At 43.4% G+C, this 25,307-nt stretch overlaps 1 protein-coding gene across 3 annotated transcripts in view; it reads right to left on the bottom strand.

The window, feature by feature from the left end:
* STAG1 (stromal antigen 1) overlaps nt 1-25,056 on the bottom strand; it is a 365,202-nt gene extending 340,146 nt beyond the window's left edge. The window contains exons 1-2 of one of the 3 annotated variants that reach the window (XM_043521994.1): nt 24,793-24,980; nt 12,716-12,777 (exon numbers count right to left, since the gene is read on the bottom strand). The gene's annotated coding sequence lies outside the window, so the exon portion shown is untranslated. Of the gene's footprint in view, nt 1-12,715; nt 12,778-24,792 lie in introns of all 3 variants that reach the window. The other 2 variants (XM_037909148.2, XM_037909146.2) reach the window with 2 other exon arrangements.
* Nucleotides 25,057-25,307: the final 251 nt, after the last annotated feature.

The following is a 25,307-nucleotide window of genomic DNA, read 5'->3' as shown; positions in this document are numbered from 1 at the left end:
AATCCTATCCAGGTGGAAGGATAAGGCCGTTCTATAGAAAGAGGATTCCTACTGTGAACCGTGAGCTTTCGGAAAAAATACTGGTAGGCTGGTAAGATTGGTTAAGATGAAAACACAATGTAACCTTTGGTGTGGACATAAACAGACCTTATTATTAAAAAACATGGCACAGGGGATATCTACCATCAAGGCTCCAATCTCTCCAACTCTCCAGGCAACATGATGGAAAGCCTTTGGTTCAAATAGAGGTTTCATGTGGTGGCTGAGAACCAGGTTGAGGTGCCTAATGCGGGGGAAGAGATTACTCAAATCCTTAATAAATCTAGACTATACGGGGTGAGCAAAAATGGAGGATTCCTTGACAGGGGATGAAAGACTGATATGGCAGCAAGGCATACCTTGACCAAAATGATAAATAATCTGGATGTCTTCAGATCCAGCAGGTAATCTTGGATGAGGGAAAGGGGAATGAATTCAGACCAGAGGTAGCGACGATGGACAAATCTCTTCCATTTCCTCAGCTAAGTAGTGCAGGTTTATGTTTTTCTACTGTTTAATAACACCTGGTGCACCTCTATAGATCAGGAAACCTCCGTTCCCAAGAACCATCCAGGAGCCACATCCTGAGGCGCAGAACCACCATGCTGGGGTAATGCGAGCAACCCACTTTCGAGAAGATATGAGGAATGGTCAGGAGCTTGATCAGCAGTTGGACACAGCTGAAGCAGGTAAGAGTACCAAGTTTGCCTCAGCCAGGTAGGTATTATGAGAATAACTGGCCTTGTTCTGCCTGATCTTGTTCAGCACCCTTAGAATTAGGGCTGTTGAAGGGAAGGCATAGAACAGACTCTTCTGCCATGGTAGAAGGAAGGCATCCCCAAGGGAATGGTGATCCATGCCCCCCTGAACAGAAGACAGGTGGCTTGCTGTTCACAGAGGTGACAAAAAGATCAATTTCTGGCATCTCTGGAATATGCTGTGAAGAACCTGAGTGTCCAGCTGACATTCGTAGTCCTGGGAGAAGTGCCTGCCAAGGGCATTCTGGACGCTTAGGAAGTAGACTGCTGAAATCTGGATATGGTAGGGTATACACCATTCCAGAGCTTTATAGCTTTGATGCACAAAGAGGCGGATCTTACTCCTCCCTACATGTTGATGTAAAACATTCAGGACATGTTTTCCATCTTGACCCTGATTGCTTTGCCCCAGATGTGGGGCAGGAAATAGAGGCAAGAGTTCCTGACTAACCTGGTTGATCTCCAACAGGTTGTTGTAGAGACTGGTTTTGTAAATTGTCCATCTGCTCTAAACTACCAGGTTGTTGAGGTGAGCTCCCCATCCAACAGGGATGTGTGGGTTGTTAGAGTTACTGATGGGGTTGGGCAACACAAAGGGACATCCACACGGACATTAAGTTGCTCCTTCCTCTAGTTTAGGGAGTTCTTTAGGTGCAAGGGGACCATCATCCACCTGTACAAGGTGCCCCCATTCAAAAAATAGGCAGTTCTGAGCCAATCATGGAAGCAGTGGAGGAGTATCCTTGTGTGATTGGTCACAAAAGGTGAAAGATTTTCAGCCAGACATCCAGCCACTTTTGGTTCTTGTGGTGAGGGTAGATCTCCAGCCTATACTGTTGATTCACTGCATTCACCACTAGGGAGTTAGGTGGGGGATGGGAAAATAAAGAGGTGGAATTCTTAAGGGGCACGTGGTACTTCTTATCTGCCTGCCGCACGTTGGTGGAATAGGCAGGCATTTGCCACATCGTCTTAGCCAGTTCCAGGAGAGCCTCATTAATAGGTATCACCACTCTCGAGAGCGTTGCCAGCTACAAAAATATCTCAAGACACTCGGTACCCAACAACAACAGGGACTCTGGTTCATCCAACACCAAGATGTCCCTCAATTATCAGAACTCCTGTGGTTCTGGTAAGGACATTACCATAACTGGGCCCATGGCACCTACAATAATGGGTATAGTACAGGTATTTTAGATCTCAGGTGCCAATACTTGCAGTGGTACCCCCGAATGAGCTGCTTGCATCAGTACCAAGATGGCTGGTTAAAGCGCATGATGGCATCAATGCAGTAGTATCCTTCAGTGACAGTGGCAGGGCTGAACTCGATGGTACCCTGTGCTCACCCTCCTTACTGGTGGAGGGTATAGATGCCCTTTCGGAGCCATGCTTCCTGTCCTTGGAGCTCCAGGGCTTTGTGGGCCTACCCATAGCCAAGGAAGAGTCCTATGCCTCAGCAGTACACTCCGAGACAGATCTCAACAGGGACATGGTCTTTTTTGGAGCTGGCTCCTCATAGAGTTTATGCTCCTCTTTCTGAGAGTCTTCCCAGCAGGCGCCAAAGACTTCTCTTTCTTAGCGGACACATGTCCTGAGGTTGACAGGGCACTCGATCTGTCCAGGGACAGACATACAAGGGGATCTCCCGACCTTGCTCAGAGGGTGAGCTTTATTTCCCTGTTCTTCATTGCCCTGGACTTAAGGGCCAAACAGAAGGAACGCTTCTAGGAGACCTGAGACTCCCCCAAGCAATGGACACACAGAGTGCCAGTCGCTGACGAGTACAGACTCTAGGCAAAAGGCAACATGTGAAGCCTGGCAAACCAGGCATACTCCACCAGGAGAAGACAAATCTCCTGGAGGGTAAAAGAAAGGGGGGACAAAAAATAACCCTCCCGCCTAAAACTAACTATACCAAAACACTAAAATACAACAATAAACTAACTTTGGGAAAAAGAGAGAGAAGGCCAAGTACACTCTATTCGGACACGCTAGGGCTCCATCTCAGACTGAGGTGGTAGAGAAGGAACTGATAGCAGGTCGCCCAGGTAACCATGGTATCTGCCACAAGGAGGCATAGGGCACATGCAGTGACAGAACGGACCCTGCTAGCTAGAAATCTTCAATCAAGGGCTTGAGAAGTGCATGCATACCTAACGTAAAGCACAAACAGAGACACTACTCGACGCAGTAGTAAGCTCCCAGCTGCAGTGTATACATACCCTCTGTAGTAAATCGTTGGGTTATTTGTTAAAATCCAATTCCATTTCTTCTTAAAACAAATAAAAAGGGGAAACAGAAAAAGAGAAAAAAATTGTCTGATACTTGCAATTCAGTTGTTGGAAAATCACTGGCAAAGTACACATTACATTACCTTATTAAAGGGCTGTCGATTAATCACAGTTAACTCATGCAATTAACTCAAAAATTTAATCGGGATTAAAAAAATTAATCATGATTAATCGCAATCTTAATCACACTTTTAAATAATAGAATACCAATTGAAATTTATTAAATATTTTTGGATATTTTTCTACATTTTCAAATATATTGATTTTAATTACAACACAGAATACAAAGTATACAGTGCACACTTTGTATTAATTTTATTACAAATATTTGCACTGTAAAAATGAAGAAATAGTATTTTTCAGTTCACCTCATACAAGTACCGTAATGCGATCACTTTATCGTGAAAGTGCAATTTACAAATGTAGATTTTATTTGTGTTACATCACTGCACTCAAAAACAAAATAAATTAAAACTTTAGAGCCTACAAGTCCACTCAGTCCTACTTCTTGTTCAGCCAGTCGCTAAGGCAACAAGTTTGTTTACATTTACGGGAGATAATGCTGCTGCCTTCTTATTTACAATGTCACCTGAAAGTGAGAGCAGGCGTTTGCATGGCACTTCTGTAGCTGACATTGCAAGGTATTTATGTGCCAGATATGCTAAACATTCGTATGCCCCTTCATGCTTCAGCCACCATTCCAGAGAACATGCTTCCATGCTGATGACGCTTGTTAAAAAAATAATGCGTTAACTACATTTTGACTGAACTTCTTGGGGGAGAATAGTACGTCTCCTGCTCTGTTTTACCCGCATTCTGCCATATATTTCCTGTTATAGCTGTCTCGGATGATGACCCAGCACGTTGTTCATTTTAAGAACACTTTCACTGCAGATTTGACAAAACACAAAGAAGGTACCAATGTGAAATTTCTAGAGCTACAGCACTCGACCCTAAATTTAAGAATCTGAAGTGCTTTCCAAAATCTGAGAGGGATGAGGTGTGGAGCATGCTTTCAGAAGTCTTAGAGCAACACTCGGATCTGGAAACTACAGAGCCCGAACCACCAAAAAAGAAAATCAACCTTCAAGCTGGTGGCATCTGACTCATGATGATGAAAGTGAACATGCGTCGGTCTGCACGGCTTTGCACTGTTATTGAGCAGAACCCCACATCAGCATAGACGTATGTCCTCTGGAATGGTGGCTGAAGCATGAAGGGACATATGACTCTTTAGCGCATCTTGCAACACGGGCTATAACCGTGCCATGCAACCGCCTGTTCTCACTTCCAGGTGACATTGTAAACAAGAAGCGGGCAGCATTATCTCCTACAAATGTAAACAAACTTGTTTGTCTGAGTGAATGGTTGAAGAAGTAGGACTGAATGGACTTGTAGGCTCTGAAGTTTTACAGTTTTATTTTTGAATGCAGATTTTTTTGGACATAATTCTACATTTGTAAATTCAACTTTCATGATAAATTGCACTACAGTACTTGTATGAGGAACTGAAAAATGCTATTTCTTTTGTTCTTTACGGCACAAATATTTATAATCAAATATAAATATAACATGAGCAGTGTACACTGTTATGTGTTGTAACTGAAATCAATGTATTTGAAAATATAGAAAACTTCCAAAAATATTGAAATAAATGGTATTCTATTTTTGTAATCGTGTGATTAATTTTTTTAATCGATTGACAGTCCTACCTTATTACCCACCCAAGGACTTGGGAAACTTAACTAGAGCTGGGCTAAAGCATCGTTTAGCTTGCCTCTTTGGTCATCGGAAAGTGTTGCAAGGTTCACTCTGTCCTAGACAAGCTGACTCTTATTAGATGGAAGAAAAGATGAGAAAAGAAGGTAGGAGGAATAAGATAGGGGAAGAAATTGACACTACAGAGGATGGAGTATCATTTGATTTGATTCCTCAACACATCTGGTCAGAGCATGTTTCAGAATCAGGAAAAAAAAAGACAATGGTATGACAGTATAGCTCTGGGTTTCACCTATTGGTGATGGTGCTGGCCATGATACTGATGCCATGCATAAGCAAATTACCAAATGCTCCCCAGAAAAGCAACAGATAGCAACCTTCTCCCATGAAAACTGATAAGTAATAATAAAGGTCCATACATGCACACGTCCTCTGATTTTAAACATTTTGGTCTGTTGGTATTAACAATTCTGACCTAAACACTGTTGACTAGAGGTTTGTCAAAGCTCTTAGTCAGGTAAAGGCAGCTTATATTGTTCCTTGATTTAAATCACTCCACTCCACCCTGATGTTATAAGAGGCTGCCAGTGCCAAACACTTCCCATTGTAAACTCATGTTTTAATTTGCTTATAACTTTACAAGCTGTAACTGTTTGGGGTGAAACTTTCCCTGCGGGGTGCCTGCCCAGGGCTGAACTGTTTTGAAAAGTTTCAATTAAAAAACAGTTCAGCTGTTTCTCAGACTGAAGTTAGGGGGAAACTATATTGTTTTGCACATGTTAAAATGTTCTTACAATTAAGTTCTAGTGCCTCCAAAATTTGGTGTGTGGACTTTAAATGCAGCAGGGATAGAGAGGGTGATGACTGCCCTTGTGTCAGGGATGTGCCTTTTGCTATCCTTGTGAAAATCCACTGTGATCTGGCTGAGTTCTAAAACCTCTGAAAGTCAGTTTGTGCTGAGGAGAGGCTTCAAGTTTTCATGTGTATTGTGCATGCTCCATCCCCACACAGCTTTTATGAGCCCAGATTGTACATGCACTACCCCAACAAAGTGAATGAGCATCTTCCACTGTAGGGCTACAAGGGCTGAGCTACAATTTTCCACTGTAGTGCCAGAACTGGGAGCAGGAAGACTGTCTCTCTTGTGCTGTCGATCCCCGCCCTCGCCCCCGGGCAAAATCATGAGCCTTTCAGCACTTCTCCACATCTGGCCCCAGTTAATCAACCAGAATATAAGACAGGCCATCTGCCTTAACTAGACCACCATCCAGTCTCTTCCCGCAGTCTCCTGACTCTTCACAACAAACAACAAAGCAGGCGTCCTACAGACCACAGCCTCATTCACAATATCACTCAGATTCACACCCTAAGCCATCCTATGAGCTGAGTAAGTTAGGGATCCTGTGGAAAAAAATATGTAATGTCATCATTAAAGACTATCAATGTATACACACAGGGGACCCAAATTAAGGATGTATGGGCAAGGATGGTATGTGAAGAGTAACTCTCAGAATTATTCAGGCACACTCAACACCTGTACATAACAATAGCACCTGTGCCACACTTTTATAAAAAAAATAATTAAAAATTCTCTATCATCTATATGAACAAATTAATTCTACAAATCAATTTAAGTCGCTGGTGGAACGGAGGGGGAGGAGAGGCCACTAAATCATTCTGTCACTGTTTTTCTGGAAGTTGCAGCAGGCCAGTCAGCTGATGGACCCAGAGATGCAACTGCTTCTTGTTGTTTTGGCATTGCTGTGTCTGACACATCATTATCAAGCAAGTCTAATGAATCTCCATGGGGGGGGGGGGGGGGGGAAGAGTTTTTACTCAAACTATAATATAACCAAGCTGTACTATTTCTCTGAAAGCCAGTGTGGGTTTCTTTAGTTGAGCCACCTCTGGATAGTTTGAATACGCATCAATAACAGCACAATAATTTCTGGCCTCTAGAGCAAAAATGTCCACCTCATCTGTATCCCAGACTCTAACTGATGTGTCTGTAACTTGAATATGGTTCCCTACCTACCAGTGTTCTATACATTTGGCATGTGGTAGAAACATTTACCTTAACAATGATATCTTTGTTCATACCTGCTGAATATATTACTGCTAGTCCTCTTTTTTCCCCTAGTTTAACTGTGTCACGAAATGCCTACATAGATTCAGAGTCCAAGACCAGAAGGGACCATTTTGATCATCTCGGCTAACCTCTGTTTAACACAGGCCATCGAACTTCTCCAAAATAATTCCCACAGCATATCTTTTAGAAAAATATCCAATCTTGATTTCAAAATGATCAGTGATGGTCAATCCACCACAAACCTTGGTATGTTGTTCCACTGGTTAAATAAGATCACTGTAATAAAATGATAGCTTATTTGCCGTCTGAATTTGTCTAGCTTCAACTTCCAATCATTGGTTCATGTTATACCTTTCTCTGCTAGACTGAAGAGCCCATTACTCAATATTTGTTCCCCAGGTAAATACTTACAGACTATAATCAAATCACTTTTTAGACTTCTCTTTGTTCACCTAAAATAGACTCAAAGAGCTCAGTCTATCACTAGAAGGTATGTTTCCTATAGCTTTAATCATTCTTGTGGCTCTTCTATGAACCCTCTCCAATATATCAACATCCTTCTTGAATAGAGGGCACCAGAACTGGACATAGTGGTCAGCAGAGGTCACACTAGTGACAAATAAAGTCACCTCTATTCCTCCTCTAGATTTCCCTGTTTATGCATCCTAGTATAGCCTTAACTCTTTTTGGCTATAATGTCACAATGGGAGTACATGATCAGCTGATTATTCACCATAGCTCCCTAAATCTTTCAGAGTCACTGCTTCCCAGGATAGAGTCCTCTATCCTGTAAATATGGCCTACACTCTTTGTTCCTAGATGTATACATTTACTTTTAGCCATACTAAAATGAACATTATTTGCATGCACCCAATTTATCCAGTGATCCAGATCGTTCTGGATCAGTGGCCTTTCCTTTTCATTATTTTCCACACCCGCAATTTTGGGTCAGCTGCAAATTTTATCAGTGATGATTTTATGTTTCTTCCAGGTCACTGATAAAAATCTTAAATAGCATAAGGACAAGAACTGATCACGGTGGGACTCCACTGGAAATGCACCTACTCCATGACAACTCCCTGTTTACAATTATGTTTGAGACCTATCAGCCAGTTTATAGTCCAGTTAACGTGCATTTTAATTTTATACGGTTCTAGATTTTAATCAAAATATCATGCTTCACCAAGTCAAACACCTTAGAGAAGTCTAAATATATTATGTCAACATTATTACCCTTATCAACCAAATTTGTAATCTCATTAAAAAGGGTATTAAGGTAGTCTGACAGATTCTATTTTCCATAAACTCATGCTGAATAGCGTTCTCCTTTAATTATTTATTAAAGGAGTCCCATATCAACCGCTCCATTATCTTGCCCAGGATCTATATCTATATTGATGTGCCTATAATTATCCTGGTCATCCCATTTACCCTTTTTAAAAACTGACCCAACATTAGCTTTCTTTCACTCTTCTGGAACTTCCCCACTGCTCCAAGACTTACTGAAAATTGGAATTAATTGTTCAGCCAGCTCTTTTAAAACTCTTGGTGCAAGTCATCTGGACCTGCTGAACTAAAAATGTCTATCTTTAATAGAAGCTGTTTAACATCCTCCTGAGATACGAGTGGAATGGAAAGATTCAGTTATCTATAAAGTTATCATCATATGATGAGACTACATAATCTGTTTTCCCTCCAATACGGAACAGAAATATTTGCTGAATATTTCTGCCTTTTCTGCGTTATTATTGACAATTCTACCATTTCCATCTAGTAGAAGGACCAACACCACTGTCAGGATTCTTTTTGTTCTTAATATATTTTGAGAACTCCTCTTTATTGTCCTGAACTCTGCTGGCCACAGATTTTTCTTGGTGTCTTTTTGCTTCCCTTATGAATTTTCTACGATTCCTAGCTTCTGATTTATATTCATTAATAATAATTTCCCCTTTCTTCCCCCACCTCTTTTTTTTTTTAAATAGCTGCTTTCACTTCCCCTGTAAACCAAGTCAGTTTTTAACTAGTACGGCCTTCTTCCTTGATTGTGGGATTCTAGCTTCTTGAGCATCTTAGTAAGATTTTCTTAAATGATTCTCAATTATCATTCATTTTTCTGATTAAATTCTTCCTCCTGACTGATTTAGCTCATAATTGTTTTCAGTTTTGTGAAACTGGACCTATTAAAGCATCAAGAATATATAAAGACTGGTCTGGATTTATTCTTCATATTATAGATCTGATCAATTCATGATCACTTGCACCTAAGCTACCATTAATTTTTAGTTTTGTTATCAATTCCTCTTTATCTGTTAGGACAAGGCATAGCTAATAAAGAATTCCCTGGTGTTGACTGCAACTCTTTTTGAATTAGGAAATTGTCATCTATAATGATTAGAAATTCCAAGGATGCTTTAATACTGTCCACATGAGATCTCAGGCATATGTCATTCAAATTGAAATCCCCCAATGAAGTGCAAGGCTTTTTCCCCCGATACATTAGAAAGAGGTGCCTAAGGAGACAGTCATCCTGGTTCTGAGTGTGATTTGATGGTCTGTAGCAGACACCAGCTAGTATCCCATCTAGTGCTGTATCTGTTAGGAGACTGATCCATAACTATTCAAAGGTTATTTTCTTCCAAATTATCAGTGACTCAGAAACAGGTAATGCCATTTTTGACAGAGTGCCACTCCATCTCCCTTTTTGCCTACTCGATCTTCTAAAATAGGTTAGAACCATTGATTTTAACATTCCAATTGTGTGGATCATCCCATCAGGTTTCAGTAATACCAACTAGATCAAATGTATGCTGATAAATGAGCAATACTAATTTCTCTGGTCTGTTACTCAAGCTTCTGCCATTGGTGTAAGGTAATTCAAGAATTTCTTCTCTTCATGTGTTTTGATTAATTTTGGTATCATCTCAAGTGCTCATATCATCCCTCTTTTTATCCTCTCCTTTTGCTACTAGTTTGACCCCCTCCTGACTACTCTAGCCAGCCTGTCCCAATGGAGATTGGTACCCCTTCTATGGAGGTGGAAGCCATCCAAACTATACAGTCCCCTCTCCCCAAAGAAGATGGACCAACATTGCACAAAACCACACCACCTCTACTTTACACCACTTACCTTCCTTTAAGGAGAACACCATCTACCACAGAGAAATTATGCCTGTGAGGTACATAGTAGTTAGACGCTTTTTTCCATCTGAGAAGTACAACATATATCACAGACTGCAGTGTCTCATCCTGTGCTCTATCACCTTGTTACTTTTCCCACGTGAGGTTAGACAGCACCTGAGTACTCTACCCAGTTGACGTGGACGACATCAGATTCAGTTTCTGGCTCTTGATCTTGATGGAATTATTCCTCCCAAATATTGGACAATTAAATAGATTTCCTTGATTGAAATCAATCATATTTTTGAAGTTCAGTAAGACACTTTGAAACTTATGTGATGCTTGCAACAGATTCTTTGAAAGAAACAAGTAGCAACAGCTCGCAATCAGTTTCAGTCACAATCAACAGACATAGCTGTGGAAAGCTTTGCAACCAAAGGTGATTAGAGTATCCTTTCCAAATTGCATGTATCTGCGTTCTGTGTTTGTGAAGGTTCTGAATGCCTATACTACAGGTCCCGAGTCAGTCTTTCCTTTGCAGCAGTACTACACCTAGTCCGTTTTTAGAGGCATGCAAAGAACTTTTTATATGTCAAAAAACATTAAAATATTGCCATGCAAATTCAGAGACGAGTACTGTAATATTTTTTTTATTTTCACTGTTTCAGGAGCCTCAGCAATCTTCTCATATGCACAGTTTTATCAATTAGATTATCTATGAACTTTCCCAACAAAGTTAATACGCTCATGATCACTTATAAAGTCTCTTTTTGTTTTGCCCTGACCATTCACAGGGTAGCTTGTATTTTCACAAGACCCAATTGCTGGCCTGATTCCAGATGTAAAATAGGTGTTCTGTCCCCACTGTGACAGTGACACAGGTGTGCCTAACTTCTCTGTTTTCCGCATACTGGAGTGAAGCAGCAGCTTACCGCCACAGAAATAAGGAATCCATCGCTTGCTGAATCAGTGGAGGTCTGTTTTTCAGTCTGCACAACGATCATGTGGTAATATACGATTTCAGCATCTGTATCCAACTTGTACACAATGTGCCACTGGTGTTCAATGTAATAGTTTAGTTTGTCTACCGTGACTACTATTGTATGGAATCAGTGCACAATGGTTTATCACTGGAACAGAGTTCCTTCACTCAATTTACAGTTTTCTTTTGTCTGTATTGTCAGACAAAGTGATTACACTTACAAACTCTGTACTTTTTCCAAATGCTAAACAGAATCTATATGCACATTCACAGCCACACTTCCCATGCAGCAGTCTATTGCAGGGTTTTGGCACCTTCCCTTGCACTGTTTTCCCCATGTGTTTTCCGCTTGTGTCTCTCCTGTCTTACTGAGTGATAACCTCATGCATTGTAGGACCCTGTCTTATGGATATCAAGCTCAACATACAACTATGACACTGCAGAAATAAGTACTGCTATGAAACCTATCACCATCTTCGCAAATTCCCTTTACAGGAGACTGCAAATCAATATGACAGTGACATTAGCATCCAGGGGGTAGATTTTTTCAGTAATAAAAGAAAACGAAAACTTCTCCAGGAAGCAAATACACAGTATAAAAGGAATTTTGTTTAAATAAGTTCAGGATTTGAGTTTAATTTAAACCAATTCTCACATATTTACAAATGATGTCATTTACTACAGAAAAGTCTCATCTTACAGCACTGTAAGAGAGTCACAAAGCATTAAAGTTAGTGCACACAATGTCTATATATAATAAAACAGTATGGCATGCATCTACCTATGCCAACAGTCCTAAACCACTGTAATACCAAATATAACACTCACTACCTTTAAGCTACAGCTAATGTACATGCAACAATTATAATGGAGGTAATGAGTCAGTAATATGAGAGATTGCACAGATGGTGGATTACTTGGCCCAACTGCCACAGTTCTTCAAAGAGTGTATTGAGTTATGCGGTTGGTGAAACAAACTCCCCACAACCCAAAATCACCCAGCATAATCCTCCCCCAACACAAATCAACAGAACCACCTGCACAACACTATAACCAGCACACACAAAAACCCCTGCAGTGCACACACCTCTCATTTTCCACCTGCACAAATCAATGTGTCTCAGAACAACACACTCACCACCCACCCTCACTCATACTTACAATAAAACCATAAATTTGAGCAGCAAAGCCATTGGTCATCACTAGTTCTCATGAAATTTTAGCTACTTATGCACAAAATCTACTCATCTCATCTACTTGAGGTAATGGATAAAAATTAATGTTAGTTTACTCTCCTGGCAAAACACTATATATATATATATATATATATATATATATATATATATATATATATATAAAAGAGTAATAGAATGTAGCAAGATATGACACTTTCAAGATTAAATCTCAGTGACACTATGAACTCTGAATATCAAGTAAGCCATCCTGTAGTTTACAAGTATATAAAAGCAAACATATTTAGAGGTAACATTCAAAGAACATACACTTAAACTGGTTAAAAAAAAGTGCAGATAGTAGGAAAGGAATTAAATATCGGGCCTTCGGAATCCTGTGGCAAAAAGGACTCTTATAATTAAAATGTATAATGCATACACAGAAGAAGTGACTTAAAATTTCACAAGATATTCAGATGTCCATTTTTTAACCCTTCATTTTAATCTCTTTTTTGGTTCTTTTTGTTTTAACATCTCAGCCCCTTTACCTTAATTTCCTGTTAGAAGGGAGGGGCTGCTGCATTCTGCTGATAAGGTTAGACACAAAGACCTGTTAGGAAAACAGTGGTATTCTAGTTAAACTAAGTTGGGATAGTGGTGTCACCCTCCTTCTGCATCCTTTGTTAAAGCTTTGACTTAATGGGGAGCCCACAGTATTTCTGCTGATTTGGAGAAAGGATGGGGGTATGCACCACAAGCAAGCTGTTGAAAGATACAGTTGAAAGGAGTGGGAAGATTGAGTTTTGGATTGACACAGCTACCCCATTGCATGGAGCTTGACGCATGACATGGGAAAAGGATCTGGCAACCTTCAGGTTCATTTCTCTTTGACACCTGGGCCTCATCTAGACTAGGATTTATGGTTGTTATAGCTCAGTGATTCCCTCAACTATAATTCACCCTCTGTCCATATTCCCAAATCTCTAAATTGTGAGCTTGATAAATTACAAATTGTGTCAGCTAATCCAGGTCAAGGCCTAGGCTTTAGCCCTGTTTTAGGCTCAGTGTGTCAGTGTACCTCCAGGTCAATGCAGGATTAAAACAAACCTAAATCAGTCCCTCAAAATGACCAGTGAGGATGCCTGACCATCTGCTCCCCACCAAGTTCTCCTTGGTCAAGAGGTCACAGGGTCTAGAACAGGAGTGGGCAAACTAGGAGTCCCCAGTATCATCCTGCAGAGCCCCCACACACACACACCCCATGAGTCCCCACTCCCCCCTCTTATAGAGCCCCCCCATGCTACACCCCATAGAGTCTTCCTCCCCCACTGGGCATTCATGGCCTGCCATACAATTTCCATACTCAGATTTGCCCACCCCTGGTTTAGAAGATACAAATCGGTACATATTGTCCAGCACATTGTTATGGCCTTTCCTCGTGAGCTGTTTACATCAGTCAACCTTTCTTTCCACAAGGTCCTGGATTCAAATACATGGCTAGCAAAAGGCATTACAGGTTGCCTTCTGGCCAGAGGCACTCATAAAAAGTGCCAGTAAACTTTTGGAGTGAGGTGCCCTCAGTGCATGACTTTGGTTCCAGTAATAGGAATAAAAGCCTATTACAATGGCATTGCAAAGAAGCTCGTCCAGATGGAGATACACTAGACAGGAAACCAATTCAGGGAGGGGATAAGGTGCCTGAAAGATACCTGCCAAAAAGCTAAGGATAACGCCAAATATGGAAGGGGCCTTACTTTCAATCTTACGATGAAATGGACTATATAATTAGCATATGCCCTAACACAATCCCAGAATATACTATGGACAGTAAGGCCTGTCATTCTACTAAAATGGGACAATAATGACCCCAAGCTTCAAGTCACAGAACACTGTGGCTGATACCACTGAAATAGGGCCCACCACAGCTGAAACTTCATGGCCTGGGAAAACGCTGCCAGAATCCCAGAACTTCTAGTAACTTTCAAACACACACACCACTGGAGGTAGATCCAGACTTCAACAATGATGAGAACACATCTTCTCAGGCTTGTAAATAACCTTTATAATTTTATATTTGTAAAGATGTGGTCTGGGAGTAATGGTGACCACTGTTAAAAGCTTTACTACTGCAGATGTAACATTTTTGCTGTAAAATGTAACGTGTCCCTTCACCCTCATCCCTCCCTGCTTTCCCCACCCCCAATCCTTGCACATAGACATATTCCTGATAAATGACAAGGAAGTGGGGGGGAACAGAAAAGTGCACACACAAAAGGTCTGATGCTTAACCAAGTGTATTTTTATTGTTACAACAGTAATGGGCAGATTTCAACTGACATACATGCAAACAGCAAGTCATAATTCATTAGCCATATAAGGAAATGCTAATCCATATACAGCTCACATGTGCCACTGTGCCAGTAAATGGTAGTTACGGCATATGCTGGAAAAAAGCAATACAGGGAAACAGTTTTCCTCCATAAAGCAAAGCATAAGCCACACACCTAAAAAACCAAAAACACAAAAAAAAGGTGTCGAACACACACCTGCAGTTACGGAGAGTGGTGGTGATGGGGAAGAGGAGGTATTGCATTCTGCAAGTACCAGTAACAGACTTTACCTTAAAAGCTTGTTAATTTTAGATCTTATCTTTGCCTATGCCTGTGAAAAAATGTGAGAAAACTTTTCACTAAGCAAATTCTCCAAGGGATCAAGTAAATTGTGTGGAAAGCTAAGCCAGCCTCTGCCGCCTCCTCCCCCACATCTCATCTCAAACAGAACTCTTGCCTATACCTTTCCTCCAGTAGTCTGGTGTTATCTAAGAGATGAAAAATTCAACTGCAAATGGTGCTGAATTTTGTCCAACTCCCTGCAACATTTGTTCCCTTTTCCACTTTGGCAACTCCAGAATACTGCTATAGTTCACAGTAGCCACTACCTAAAATGATGTGGAATATTTACTGCCATTGTTCCCCTCGGCTTTTGAGCTTCTCCCTTGACCCCACCACCTGATCATTAGTATTAAATTTTTAAAAAATTACTTCATCTAAATTTAGAAAAGTAAACTAGTAACAAAAGGGTGTCTACCACCCTAACACTGGAGAAGGTGAGAAAAATGCCTCAAGTTAAGTTTGGCATGTGAAACCATAGATAAAAGCACCCATGTTGCTGGAAAGTAAGAAAAATGTGATAAACTATAGAAATTATGCTTATTTACTCCTTTCCCCGAGCCACCCTTTTTAAAAAGAAAAAAAAAAGTTCCCTCTACTTCCTCCCAGGACATCTCCAGGGTTACGCTTTAAAAAAAAAAGAGAGAGAGAGAGAGAGAGAGACCCATGAATGCCTCAGAAACATTGAGCGACCGCCTCATCAAGCAATGAAGAATCAGGACAGACGTGCTACAAGAGTTCCAAAGGGAAACTGCTGGTCAATATGACCAGTGTTATCAGCTGGAGCTAAAAAAGACAAAGATGCTTGAAGAGCTGATGGAAGAGACCAAAGCCAGGACTGAGGACAACAAATGCAGAATACATACATGATCAGGAAATGGAAGTGCAGGACAGGCAGATCTTTCCAGTTCTAATGATGCAAACGAGTAGACAACTAGCCTGACCACTTTGGTTCTATGCCTGCACTCACATCCTCATCCCCACAGTATACACCACAGCCATTTTATAAGTGCTCTTTGCACACTACACTGGTCTCTGGGAAGAGTTTGTAAGTAGTAATACACGGAGCACATCACAGGACACCGAGAGTACCAGGTCAAGTAATCAAGAACACCAGTCAGAGAAATAACCCACTTCCTTCCTTCCCTGACGAACCAAGGGATACACCCCACCCATGTACTTATTCACTACACCAATACAGACCTGGACTCTAAATACATTCTATGGGTGGCATACCCGAGATCACTTATCCACTGACATTTTAAGAACTCCCGCTTCCCAATCTGGGTTTATGCTGGTTATGTACTATGTATATATTTTATGAACCTTGTAACCGACACTTATAATCCCTCATAACCCAAGCCTGACCCCAGATGTACAGTACCTTGCTTCTTAATTTGTGTAAATTTGACTTTAAAAATTAACTTTAACAACATTTTTACTTCTGTCAAAGTCCAATGGTCCATGCTGTCAAGTGGAGAGACTCTGTGTACTGATAGCAAATTTGAACTCTGTTGAGTCAATAGGTTGGGAATTGCTGCAGACACAGATCAACCCTTTGTGATAGTCACAGTAGATCTGAGAATCACTGTTGTCTTGCCCAACCTGGGACTATAACACCAGCCCTGGTTTTGTGATATTTGATTTTCCTGAGAACTCTCTGAATTAGAGGAATTGGAAGAATGCAGAGAGGAGATCTACCCAAAAAGTCTAGAAAGTATGTATCCAAGATGAACTGATTGTCTGCTCGTACTGTGAAGCAAAATCTCTGGCATCTGGAAATACATCTTGCCAAACATTCCCACAGAGGGAAATATTGTTCACTACCAATTCTTGAATGATCACTCATGCTGACTGTGTAAATGTCTGCCCAGCTTGTCTGCCAATATACTGTCCATGCCTGCAAGGTGTAGAGCTATAAGATTAGTTTGGTAGACTATGCACAACTCCCACAGGGCTATACAACTCTGCACAGTTGACAGGAATGTGCTCCACCTGTCTGTTGACATTATACATTAACATGTACATTAACATTAATGAGATTATACATTAACATTATAATCAATACCTAAACCACTCCGCCCTGCAGCTGAGGTAGAAAGGGCTCAAGAGCCCAACATATGAAGGATGCATCTCTCAATAATGCAATATCAATTTCATAAACATGCCATCTGTACATGATATATAGTGTCTTGCTAGCCAATGAAGAGAGCTCATCTTTAGATACGCACAGAGTTACGTACATCACCATAAGGCAAATTGTGTAAGGAAGAACATCAATCACCGTATAACATGAGTTCTCCTGTTCCACTTCTAAGTACCTTTCTTCCAGAAGGAAAGCACTGCCTTTTGAGAGCTCCAACCCAGATCATGACTTTTATTGGCAATTCTGAATGGTGTGATTTTGTCCAATTTATTTTGAATGAGGTATGTATTTATAATATAGCTTTTGCTCCAGATCCTTCTATTAGGATACCATGAGGTGCCAAACATTCAAGTCAGGATATGGGTATCCTGACGTCTTAATTGTGCCTGTACTGCTGAAAAAGGTTTTATGAACACTTGAGGTGCCATAAACATACGAAATGATAGGACCTTGTGTTGATCATCTCCCCCACAACAAGCTTCAAGTATTTTCAATGCAAATATCTGACTGAGATGTGTAAATAAGCATCTTGCAAATCGAGAACCCAAACCCAATCTTGGGTGGATAAGGATGTGAAGCTATAGTAAGCATGAGAAATCTGAATCACTGAAAACACTGTGAAACACTGGAATGTGTTACCTAGGGAGGTGGTAGAATCTCCTTCCTTAGAAGTTTTTAAGGTCAGGCTTGACAAAGCCCTGGCTGGGATGATTTAATTGGGGATTGGTCCTGCTTTGAGCAGGGGGTTGGACTAGATGACCTCCTGAGGTCCCTTCCAACCCTGATATTCTATGATTCCATGATTCTATGATTCCATGATTCTATGAATCTTCTTATGACAGAACTGAGCTTCCAAAGGTCTACAATGAGTTGGAGCCTCCTTGGGGATCAAAAGGTACCTGCAATAAAATTCCTTCCCCAAAACTCTTCAGGAACTAACTCTAGTAGTGAACCAACTTCTGATCTTAGCAAGTTCTCATGAGAAGGATCCCTGAAGAGGTATGAGGAAGCAGGAGTTGGGAAGAATGCTAGTGTCAAACTGAATGGAATAATCCTGTTAATCTCCAAGATTCACGATCTGTGGTGACAGTACTCCAAGGCTGTAATAAATGGGAGACCGTTTCCAAATGAAAGAGAGGCTGTTTGCAGGTTTAAACCCCGTTTGGTGTTTTCATGAATCCTGTCAAACCAAGAGGCCAGTGCAGAGGTAGATGAAGCAGCAGATCTACCTTTCAACTTAAAAGTTTGTAGGATTTGTGTGTCTATTGAAGTTGAGGTGTTATTTCCCTGAAAGGAACAGAAAGCAGAGACTATCCCTAGTAACAAAACACTGGTACCCCTAGACCTTGTTGTAGACTTGTATCTTTTAATTTCTCTAGGAGTTTCTCTTTTACAGTTAAGCAGCCCTTCACTATCAAATAGTAAGTCTCTATCCAGGTTCTTCCTTCCAGGAGTAGTCCAGATGAGCATAGCCACAAGTAGCACATCAAAGTAACCGAGGGTGCTACAGCTTTAGATGCTAGATCAGAAGTGCTATTTTCCTCCTATAAATGATATTAGTAATAGGACATCACAGCCTGATAACTAGCTATTTTAATGTCCAGAGCATCTAGCTTCTTACTTTCTCTGTCAGAGACTGCAGAGTGGACTTGAGTCCCATTACCTCTTTGAGCTGCAGATCCACCACTAATGAATTTTGAGAAGGATGGGTGTGGAAAGCCCTTAGGAGAGAGTTGGTACAACCTGTCTCCTTTTTTAGAAGTTGCCAAGATGCAGGGTTTAAGTGAGTATTTTTCACTGGCTGTAATAAACTGTCTAAAAGGACAGACTCCTGGAGGATGAAACTAGAACATCAAAAACTGGATGTATAGTTTTCTTTGATGCTACTGAAGGGATTTTTAAGGTAGTCATCCTTCCTATGAACTCATGAAATTGGAGCGTATCTTTGGAAAGAGAGGAAGATGATGTTGCACCCAAAAAGTCATCCAGTGAAGTTTAAACATCAGCAGCTGTATCTGCATTCAGACATTCAATAAGATGTTCTACTTCCTCTTCAGACGGTATGTGTAGGACTAGTAAAAGGAGATGGTTCCCTAAATATCAATGACCGCGATAGATCTGGGAAGAACAGATCTGGTGCATGACATTTGTATTAAACCCTGGCAGAAGGCTTTGCAGCTACTTTTCTTCAGACCTCTTAAAATTAGGATAATACCTAGGAAAGACCCATATGACCACACTGCCCATGTGGTATCTCCCAGTCCTGCCAGCACCCAACAGGTAACTCCCCAGCATAATCCCTGGGAGAGAGATGATGATCTTGCAGTCTGAAGAGATGGAAACAAGAGCTTTGATAATGCGTTGTAGGTTCCCTAATCTATTTTCTGGGAAGAAAGCAAGGAAAGGTATCAGACCAGTTATGGTCTGATTGCGGATCTGAATGTGAATCCAAAGCCCAGATCAAAGAAGTCTCTAAAGGTAAGAACAGCAGCTCGAGTAACTGCAAAGTTGAAAAGCTCAGACATATTTCCCTGGAGAACCAGTTGAGGTCTTAAGGGGAGGTTTGCATAGCTAAGGAAACAGGTTTAATCTTGCAAGATTTTTTCCTTCCTGGAGAAAGAGAAGGAAGAACTGGCTCCAATGCCTTACGCTTCTTTCCTCTACCTTTGGACACTGATAGAAACTTATCCAGCGCTGTAATGGGGGACCCCAATCCAAAGGCATATCTAAACAAAGGAGTTCAAGGAACTCTATGTGATGAATCAGAGCCATCATAGTAACCAAGGAATTAGTAAAATCTGATATCTCCAAGGAAGCATTAGGTTAATTACAGGTTTATAAAGAGGTTTCAAAGGTCTTTAGAGGTCAGAGCCTTATGAGAATGCTTTTGAACTTCAGTGAGCAGAAATGGGAAAGCAGATTCTTTGAGATATGCTCTTGTGGACTGGTTTTTTCAGCAGACCAAGCATTTGTGCTCAGTCAAAGCTGATCTTTGTGGATTCATAGTGACTGGAACGGTTGGTGTAGCTTCAGTCAAGGAAGCAGATATCTGCAGCAAGACACTGTCAGACTTCTTAGCTCCTTCAATGGTCAGAACCAAGACTGGTCTCCCAACACTTATGGATTCCTGAATATCAGAGCCAGAAGGTTTAGCTACTAATACTTCCTGCAATGGCACAGCCTGGAGGCAATTCTGATGTTCCTTTCTGGTCCTCGGGTGAAGGCACTGCACACAGAGCAACAAGAAGGCGAATGACCTTCCGTAAGCAGGCCAAACCATGCACCTGTGGATATGAATCAAGCAAAGTGCCAGGGCAAGAAGAACACCTTGAACTCTTGTTCCTTAGTTTTCAATTATAACATGTGATTTCAGAGCCTAAATCTCTTTTTCCAAAGTGATTTTAGGCACTTTGGATTTAGGCTCCTAAGTGCCTGAATCTCTTTTGAAAATGAGATTTAGGCTCCTAAAAAACAGTTAGGCATTGCAACCAAAATCTACCAAAAATCCTTGGTAAAAAACAACAAACAAATAAAATTTAAAAATTGAGCATACTAGAAACATGGCAGCAGGCCTGGGAACAATGCATTCTGAAGGACATGATGAGGTTTCTAGTCTGTCTACCACCACAGTTGGAAGGAACAGAGGCACTCAGTTCCAAATGTTCAGAACTGTAAGGGAAAGGAAAAACAAGAATGCTCCAACCGTCATTGCTACTAAAAGATTCCACCACTGCAAGATGCACAGTTGGTGCATCCCCAGATTATTCTTTGAGGGGCCTCTGCACAAATACATTTATTGACAATGTACAGGTAATATCACACAGAATGAATTGCCATTACTGCTAGAAACATGAGACAGACACAACTCCCAACAAAATCCATGGTAATTGCAAATGCATTCCCAATCATAAAGTGCGTTGACAGTCTCCATACGAATTTCCAAAGCTCACCTGGTGCTAAACCCATGAGTCAGTTGTCTGCTTTCCGGCTGGCTGAAAGCTGCTTGCAAGGCATTTGTGTTTCCCAACTACTGTGATAGAAAAATCAAATATGCAGAAAGAAACACGTTCCTATCACCGCAAGAACATTTTGTAGTGACCAGTCATTATGATTAAGTAAGCTTCTCCATCATGTTTTGAGCCATCCAGAAGCACTTTCAATCCATCTGCCAAGGTGGTAGTTACAACGTCTTCTATCTGAGTGCCTTGAGTCAGGGTAAGTCTCGTGATGACCCAGGGAAACCGTGGGTAGCAAAGTCCCCAAGAATAGTAGCGGGAACATTGACGTATATGTTGTTCTACAGAAAAGCGCTCCTGCCTGCTCACAAACAAATACTGCAGAGTTCCTAAACATCCTGGTGTCCTACACTTTGCTAGTACTTGCAGTATTTATACCCATAAACCACTCCCAATGGTCTAAAACACCTGAATCATGATTGAGTCACAGCCCTTTTTATTAATATACTCATTTGCACTCTGTGGAGAGCAGATTATGGGCATGTATAACTCCTGTACAGTTTGGAATCCCAGCTGCAAGAACACCTCAATGATTTCAGGGACAGTAGTCGCCTTCACAACATGTCTACAGCCCAGCACTTTTATGGCCAAACAAAGCACCACAGACTAGGGCACTCACAATGAACCTACCAACACTAAACTTATTCCCAACAGACAGGAAACTGGCAACATCTGACACTTACTAGAGGGTAACATACACCCATCTGACCTGATATTGAGGCCTTGTCATCTGAGCCTGATGGATCCTCAGACAACTTCAAAAACGTGCCCTTGTTCATCTGAAAGTCTGCACTCACTACTGGTCATCCAAGGTCACCAGAACCAATAGTCCCAACACTATGTTTGAGGGCTAGGCCCAGACCACCACTCAATCTACTGCATTTCATTAACCAATAAAGAAATCAAAATAACTGATAAGTATCTCCTGCAGCTTGTTCACCTATAATTCACATTTGTTTGGATTGCCATTCCTGGATCAGCAATCTACCCAGGACACCCTCACTGGGAACTCTCATTGGCTGGAGAAAAAATAAGATTGCAGTGAAGTGCAGCAAGAGGCACTCAAGTGAGGAATCCAGGTTCTCAGGCAAGGAAAGGTGCTCACAACCAGGTAGCAGATAAGGGTACAGCCTTCCAGCCCCGGGGAATTCCTGAGATCATTTATTAAAGTCATCTAGTTATCTACAATCCACAAATGAACAAATGAGACCTCTCAAAAGAGCACACAAAATCAGCTTGGCCCAGGAACTCTGGAATGCATAAATCATTGACCCTAACATGAATGAATGATGCAACAATGTACATAGAAGGAGACTAAAATTTTAGACACATGACTACTGTGTGTAGATGTGATCCATTATGTTATTGTAACTGAGATACCCAACTCAAATTAAGAAAAACCCAGGTAACTCTATTCTAGACAAGGCTTTACCTCCAACAGCTACCTTTCGGCAGTCTTGGAAAGTAGAAATAGCAAGACCTATTACCTATGTACTCAGGCCTTCACCTATCCCTGCCTCCCCTAATCTCAGAGACCGAACCTACCTGAAGAACCGAATTCAAACCATAAATATGTATATTTCAGTTATAATGCAAACTACTTTACATTCCCCTTGTGAGAAGCCAAAGGTCTCCCATCCACTAAAACAAGCAGGGGTGGGGAGGGGGAATCCCTGCAGATTACCAGGGAACGAGGGGCATTTGAGTGGTACAAGGCCATCAAAGAGAAATAAAAACAATTCCTGGAAACACAGCGAGTTACCCTGTCTCAGCAGCCCCTATCTTCTCATCCACAGGTCAATACACTGCTGCTGCTGTTGCTCCCACCCCTCATGCTGCTTTTATCCTTTCTGCCAGATCACAGCATCACCTCTTCCCCCTGCTAACACCATGTCACCTTGCTCCTGCCCCTTCCTCACCTTCAGATCTCAGTGCTCCCAGTCCCAGTGTTTTCTTTTGTTCCCAGGCCACAAAGCTGCTGATGCTGCCACTACCCCACCTCACTAGGTACTGTGCTAGTAATGCTGATGATGGCACCCTGCTTCCCAAGTCACAAAGCCACAATAGACCATAACCCAAGCCCAGTCACAGCACCACTGCTCACCCCACCACCATACCACTGCTACTGCCAATATCCCTCCTACCACTATGGGTCACAGTACCACCAGTGCGCTTCTGCCCACCACCCCATAAGGCTACAGCATCAGTGCCATTCCTGCCCACTTCACCCCCAGGTCCCAGGGCATGCCCTGTTGTCCACCTCCCCCTTCCCTGCCCAGCTCACAGTATTGCCGCCACCACCACTGCCAATCAATTCTTCACACAGGTCACAGTGCCACCAAGTTACAGTGCCATTGCTGCCACTTCCCAGACATGGAAATCACTACACCTCCACCCAATCCACAAAGGTCAAAGCTCTGATGACACTCCTACCCACTATGTCCCTCCCAAGTGACAACCCTGTCAGAAATATCTCCCCACTTGCCCCCTCCAAGTCACAGTGAGGCTGCCAATGATCCTTAACCCCAACAACCCCAGATTATTGCTTCCTATGTCCTCCTCCAGCCACTGCTGCTGCTGTCCACCTCCCAAATATCACACCACCATTGCTACCATGGCCCACATCCCTGCCCAGGGTTGCTGCCAATCTTGCTTCCATTGCACACCTCCCACCCCTACTAACCACCTGCCCCTTCATCCCCTGGTTACAGCACTGCCGAACACCCTGCTCCTGCTACCCACCCACATCACCCTTCCAGTCACAGAACCACCAACCCACTACTGCTACGCATCCCCCAATCCATGTCATAGCACCTTCAATCCCACCCCTGCTGCCCACACTGCTTCACAGGTCACAGCACTGCTCAACCCCACTCATATTGCCCAGCTCCCTCTGCAACTCACAGTGCAGCCAATTATCCCACTGCCCACCTCTCACCCAGATCCCAGCACTACCACCAACCCCAATCCCACTGCCATCGCCCAGTGCCACTAACCCCACTCCCATCACCCAGCACAGATAACAGGACTACTGCCTGTGCTCCCACTGCCCGCAGCCTGCCCCATCTGAAAGCATTACAGCCCTCACCACCCGCCCCAGCCAAGTGACAGCTCTGCACCCCCTGCTCCACACAGCCCAGCCTAGGTCACAGCGCTGTTGACCCCACAGCCTGCCCCAAGGCACAGCACCGCCAAACACCCCCCTCGCACTCTTCAGCCTTACCCCAGGTCAGAGCCCTACCAACCCCACTCCCACCGCCCACCCCAGGTCACAGGACCGTCGTCCCCTGCTGCCCCCTCCCTCAGTCCACAACGCCGTGCCCCCACCCCCTAACAGAAGCCGCCGACCCCTCGGCCGCCCCCTCTACGATGACAGAGCAGCCAACCCCGCTCGCGCTCCCACCACCCGCAGCGGGTCGCAGCTCCAGGGGTTGCTGAGGAAACAGCGGGCCTGGCCCAACGCAAGACAGGGGGACCTTAGCCCCGCGCCGCCGCTGAGGCCCAGGCCCAGCGGCAGGAGAGGCCGCTCTGCCCGCCCGACGCCCCCGGCAGCCCCGCCGGAGACAATGAGATGGCGGCGATCGCCCCGCCCGGGGGACCCGCTGCTCCGGCAGGAGCCGCGCCGCCCCGCCTCCTCTGCTCTCTCCTCCCCTCCCCGCACGGGCAGCGCCAGCTCCCGGCCCAGCCGCCGCGGAGACCGAGCGAGCGGCCCCAACCCGCTGCCCCCGCCCCCCGCGCCTCCATCTTGGATCGGCGCCTTAGAGTTGTGTCCCCCCCCCGCGCGCCCCGCTCACCTCGGGCCGGGCAGCGCCCCTGGAGCCTGCGCTACGACTGGCGCGTGGGGTCTAGGTGGGTGCGGGCCGGAGCCAGGCCGGGGCCGGGGCGGTGGCGTTCGCGGGGGCCGCGCTCAGCGGAGCTGCAATCCTAAACCGCCATCTGGCGGCATTTCCGACCCGCCAATGGCGCAGCCGCCGCCGCGCGCCGGAGCCCGAGCGCCCCCTGCCGACCGACCGCCGCCACTACCCGCTCCCGAACTAGCCGATCGGCCCCGCCTCCGTCTGAGCGCGGCACTCGGGGGCGGGGCGCCGCAAACCACTTTCGCGCGAAAACCGTGGACATGCGCAGAGCGCTCTGTGCCGGTTCACCCTCATGGACACTAGCCGTGTGCGCGCACGCTATCCTGACGAGCGTAAAGCGTCACGGTTTGCCGGTGTTTGTCTCGGCTTAGCGGTGGGCGGGGCCTGCCCTTGGGGCTGGGAGACAGGAAAGAACCCGGGGGCCCTTCAGCTCGCTCTTCCCGTGCCCCTCC

This window comes from Chelonia mydas, chromosome 9 (genome assembly GCF_015237465.2).
Source record: "Chelonia mydas isolate rCheMyd1 chromosome 9, rCheMyd1.pri.v2, whole genome shotgun sequence".
Classification (NCBI taxonomy): domain Eukaryota; kingdom Metazoa; phylum Chordata; order Testudines; family Cheloniidae; genus Chelonia; species Chelonia mydas.
This window is presented reverse-complemented; position numbering and strand designations above follow the sequence as displayed.